This window comes from Dermacentor silvarum, chromosome 7 (genome assembly GCF_013339745.2).
Source record: "Dermacentor silvarum isolate Dsil-2018 chromosome 7, BIME_Dsil_1.4, whole genome shotgun sequence".
NCBI classification, from domain to species: Eukaryota; Metazoa; Arthropoda; class Arachnida; order Ixodida; family Ixodidae; genus Dermacentor; species Dermacentor silvarum.
Genome location: NC_051160.1, coordinates 98,767,771 through 98,773,400, shown reverse-complemented (window position 1 = coordinate 98,773,400; position 5,630 = coordinate 98,767,771). Strand labels below are relative to the sequence as shown.

General features: G+C 46.0%; 1 protein-coding gene across 2 annotated transcripts in view; it reads left to right on the top strand.

Annotated features, from left to right (window-relative positions):
• The first annotated feature begins 1,772 nt into the window (after positions 1 to 1,772).
• LOC125946888 (uncharacterized) overlaps positions 1,773 to 5,630 on the top strand; it is a 985,317-nt gene continuing 981,459 nt past the window's right edge. The window contains exon 1 of one of the 2 annotated variants that reach the window (XM_049671056.1): positions 1,773 to 1,878. The gene's annotated coding sequence lies outside the window, so the exon portion shown is untranslated. The remainder of the gene's footprint in view (positions 1,879 to 5,630) is intronic. The other variant, XM_049671057.1, reaches the window with a different exon arrangement.

Genomic DNA, 5,630 nt, shown 5'->3' with positions numbered 1-5,630 from the left:
GTGCTCTGTATTGTTTGATGTTTTTATATAAAGTGTGGTTTTTGTGTTTCTTAATTTGCAGCTGGTTTTGTTTCTTTCTGCCCCGAGGCAACACCTCGGCCGGTTAAATAAAGCTCGAACTAATTCGTTACATGGACCAATTGCGTTCACATCAAACATAGTGAAAGTTATGGAAGGACTGCTTCACGGGCATATAATAGAGTTTATTGATGAAAATCACTTGTTGAATCCTTGTCAAATTGGATTTAGATCTGGCTATTCAATATGGCACGCGCATGTAGAGCTTGAAAGTCGAGTTAAAATCGCCAGACAAAAAAAAAAACAATATGCGGCTTTAGTTACCTTAAATATATGTAAAGCCTATGACAGCATTGAACATATAATTTTAACAAATCAGTTACAGGGCCATGGCTTTTCAAGCTGTATTGTAGCATGGGTGCATAATTTTTTTTAAAAACAGGAAAATATATTGTTTCCGAAGCGGCAATTCTAGTAAACACAAGCAAACAAGAGGTGTGCCTCAGGGATCGCTACTTTCACCCCTATTATTTCATATTTTACTGAGCAGAATCCCAGTTCGCCCAGGTGTCAGTACCTACGTTTATGATGACGACGTTTCCTTTTTGTTATGGCTAGGGACATATACTCCCTTTACCAAAATTCGCAGTCGTATCTAAGGGAACTGGAAGGCTGGCTGGATAGCTTAAACTTAAACCTTAAAGCTAATAAGTGTAACCTTAAAGCTAATAAGAAAATAATAAGAAAATAAGTAACCTAATAAGAAAATAAGAAAACTAATAAGAAAATAAGTAACCTTAAAGCTAATAAGAAAGCCTCGCAGTTGAAGAAAAATTCGCCCTGGTCCGGGACTAGCCGCCTGGCGGGACTAGCCGCCTGCTAGCCGCCTGGTTAGCTCAGATGGTAGAGCGGCTGCCCGGGAAACGCGGTGGTCCCGGGTTCGAGTCCCGGACCAGGACGAATTTTTCTTCAACTGCGAGGCTTTCTTTCGAGGAACCCGGTTGGGTTTCCATTGTAGCAAATTGCTGCATTTGGGTGGATGTCTCAGTTTTCGTTTAATTACTTATCTCCACCTAGCGGATTTCCGCTGAACTATTACGTCATGCTTTAAGGACAGTGCGCTAACGAATACTGCACGCGCGACTTCTGCTGCAATAAACTTGTTTATGTTTGGAAATCTGGTGGACGCGTTCCTTCTCAGCTGAGCAGATTTTAGATGCTACGCAGAAAGGTGCTGAATAAGAAGAAATTATTTTACCATGTTGGGTATGACGTCAGAAGCGGAGAGCTTTTCATGCGCTCGCTTTCTGTCAGTGCAGCATGCCAACGTGGCCATCGTTTTTACTGACGAAGGCCTGAAAAAAAACACGGAGCCGGAAGCAGATGAGTTGTCTTCAATAACGACTGCCACCCGATGGAGAATGAGGCACAAGTGAAGCTCCGAAAACTGTCTTTAACTGAAAATGTTTGTGATTTCTGTTGGCATATTTTACCTGCACAAATAAAAGAGGTCTGCGAATCTGATTCAATGAGAGACAGAAATTTTATTTACAGCATTGCAGCTGAGCAGTTTTGTTGACACATGATCATCAGTAAGGGGAGAGGTTGATGTAGACAATAAGCTGTGTGTTTACTACGCGCACTTGAGACGATGTCCCCATTGAGCCAATGAGGTCGGAGGAGGCTTGCAACACAGCGTTGCTTTGTTGTTTTGTTTGATGCATAATGATCATGCACGGTATAAGACAAGTGGGCTCGGAAGACACCTAGCCTTCAGCCCTCTGCCTTAAAAGTCGCAGCCTAAATCACTCGCAGCTCAAAAGCGACGCTTCAAATCAGAGCGCTACTGTAGCTCATTAGGTAAGTATTTTCATGGTCTTGATTCTAGATAAATATTACTTCCAAATATTTACGTTCCATAGAGCTAGCGAAATAACCTTGTTAGTGCTATACACGTTGGGGTATTAGGAATGCTTCCTAGTAAAAGTGGCATGATAGCCCTTGGTAATATCTAGGGTAATATTCCAATCGACACATCTCAACGCTATCAAGACTTAATGCTTCTGAATGAGTCGGTAATCAGTTTCACTAGTTATCACTGTGAAAAAACATACCCATCAGTGAACCTTCTAAAGGACGATGCCAGACAGGCAGAAATGTCGCCAATATATGGCACGAGAATTGCGCGGCAGGACACGAAGTCCTTTGGAACACCAGAAGATACTTCAATCCAAGACTTCTCTTTGCGATAGATAATCAGTAAGTTATAAAAACATTTCAATGCGAAACTTTGTCTTCCTACTTTCCCGAGTTTCGAATGCCTGTCTGGCAGTTTGGTCGGTCGCTACCTTGCCGAATATGTTTTCACATATACTTATTTAAAGGATATTTGAAAGTCCCCGCCAAGTGGCTCACTTAACTCTTGTACACTGGCCAAGTTTGCCCAACTCTATTTCGCGCAACAGAGAATAACTTCCTGCATAAAACCCCAACATATGCTGGTGACTCACACACGTCGCTAAGGCACAACAATCGTTTACTGAAATGGTGAAGTATTTTTACCAGATTTTTCGATTTACTTTATTTTCTCTCATTTAACCAATCAGCAAATGTCTGTGGGCGATTGCCCGATCTTCTAGAATGAGTATGTCCTACTGTAACACAAGAGATACAGAATCCCAAAATGTTGCTTTGTACGTGTCGCACCTTTGCGTGCTTGCACCTGTCATAACAACTCTCAATTGTCCTTTCCTTTCTACAAGTATCATACATCGCATTCGTCTTTGAGATATGGTTGTGTTTACTTCCTACGCTGGATATCTGCCTAAATTGGTGCTCGCCTTTCGGCATAGCTTGTGAGCGACTTAGGTCATAGAAATATAGATGTCATGAAAAAGCTTTTGAGCTTTCTTGAGGATAAACAAACATTTCACGAGATTTGCATGCCATGAAATAAAAGAAAGAATGTATGCATCGCTGTTAGATGGAAAGCATTTGTTTACACGCTTCACATGGGTTTAAACTTGTGCGTTTGATCTGCGTATATTATTTTTCTTTTAAGCTTGATCCGCTCATTTTAAACATAAATGAGCCACCCTAATCAACATCGAATGCGCTATAGAATATCAATAAATGAACCATTTGTATTACCAGTTTCTCTTATGCTGAGGCTATTACATATGCAAACACAACCCGCTCAGTTGCGCAGAAACTATGCAAGAACCGTGCTGACATAATTGTAGCATATTGTCTAAATGAATGAGACACGATGCAGATAAAAACCGCACGCTTCATGACTGCAAGCGATAGACATTAAGGCAACAATCCTTAATTCTCTTCAAGATCATGAAGTGCACCGAAAATAATAGGTATGATGCGAGCTAACATAGATTCAAAGATAAAGCGTCCTCAAAAATGCTGTTTAAAATGAACATTTAATTCAACACATCATGCTTTTTTAACAATGTAAAATCATTGCAGCGGGTGGTCCATGTGTCTCCCTAGGTTTCAAGTTTTCTAAGATTCTGCAATTATTAGGCATAACAAACGCTATTTCGGCTATCATATTGTTGCACGCACGCGTGAGTGAGAAGAACGATGACCGGTGAACGTGCTTGCGGTCCCGGGTTGAAAGAGAAGAGGACGACGTTGAGTTGATCAACCAGCTGACCGCTCTTGCGCTCACCTTCGCGACCTACAATAAACGGCCCCCTTCATCCGTAAGGGTGATAAACGGTCTCCTTCGCGCGTAACAGAGTGGTGGAAGTGCTGGGTACGCGCTCACAACAACGGAACCGTCACTGCTGCAGCTTCGTCGAAGCCGTCGACTTGCCGGCCTCCCGCCATCTGCCGTGACCGTCTTCGACATGCCTGAAGAAGAAGCCGCTCCGAGGGCAGCGCCTAGCAGTCCACTGCAATACTACCGAGTTCCACCCACATTCGGAGGAAAAGCGGGAGAAGATGCCGACGAGTGGCTCGTCCATTACAAACGGGTGAGCAAGTCCAACGGGTGGGATTCAACCGCTCAGCTCACCAACGTGGTGTTCTCCCTGACCGACACCGCACTCGTGTGGTACGAGAACCACGAGGACACGCTTACGACGTGGGAACTTTTTGTTGAAGAGCTCAAGGCGTGTTTTGGGGACTCAGTCGCCAAAAAGAAGCGTGCTGAGCAGACACTGTCGCAACGGGCACAACTACCAGGTGAGACATGCACCACGTACATTGAAGAAGTTTTAAAGCTGTGCAAGGTGGTCAGTGCCCGCATGTCCGAAGAAGATAAAGTAGGACATTTGCTGAAGGGAGTGGCTGAGGACGTGTACACATTTCTCATCGGTAAAGAAAGCCTAAGTTCCGTGTCCGACGTCATTCGGCATTGCAGAACCGTTGAAACGCTGAAGATGCGTCGGATTACGCCAAAGTTTGGTCGGTTGGCAAACGTTACGACGGTTGCCAGTGTGGACACGAGCCCTTGCCTCGACCTTCCTTCGACCATCCGACAGATTGTCCGCGAGGAACTTTCCCGCCGCGAAGAGATGTCGCGTCCAACAGCTAACCACCATGACATGTACACGTCGCGTGAGGCTATGACTGCGCCACATTCGGCCCCTTGGCAACCAATGGTTAGTGCAGCGGCCGTAGAGTACAGCGCAGCCCCACAGTCTCGGATGACAACACGCTCTCCGACTCCGCGCTATGACCGACGCGCTCAGCACACGCCTTCTCGACGCCCGATGTATCGTCATGACACACGCCATGAACCAGCCCACTACACAAGGGAAAATGACAATGTTCGGTTCATCGACGAACAACCAAGGTTTCGACCTCCCCCGGTATGTTACTCTTGCGGTGTCCCGGGTCATATCTCTCGGTTTTGCAACCAGCGTATGACCACGTGGTATGGCCAGCCCTCAGAGTTTTCACGGCCCTCCGAACGACCCCATGGTGTCCCGTGGCCAGCACACACATCGTCTGGCGACGAGTATTGGCCGCGCAGCTCCCGGAATCGCTCCCCGGCATCTGACAGGAGTTTGACGCCCCCACCGCGTCCTCGTGCTTCCCGTTCTCCCTCACCACTGCGTCGCACCACGTCCCCTTCGTCACCGGAAAACTAGCTAGCGCGGCCGATGGAGGTGAGGTCGCTGGAGATGTGCTGCTGACAGAAATACCTCCTGTGTTGATGCTGAAAAACAAAGTGCGCGTTTTTGTGGATAATGTGCCTGTGATGGCTCTGGTGGACACAGGCGCAACAATTTCTGTTATGAGTGTCTCTTTTAAAGACGTGTTAGGGCGAAAAGTTATGTTCAGATGGGACGAAGCTTCAAGGTTCTGTGGAGTGAGTGGCGAGCCGTTGCGACCTATTGGTGTGTGTAGTGCTGACGTGTTTTTGGGAGGCCATGTTATTACGACAGAGTTTGTGATTATTCCTCGGTCGACCCATGATGTTATTCTTGGCATGGACTTCTTGCGGGAGTGTGGTGCCACTGTTGACTGCCGCACAGGGAAGGTATTCATAAGTGGTAGGATGACGTCAGCCCTCCTGGAAAACCCTGTAGATCACGAAACAACACTGTGTGTTTGTGGCGATACGGTCGTACCTGCATCATCTACCG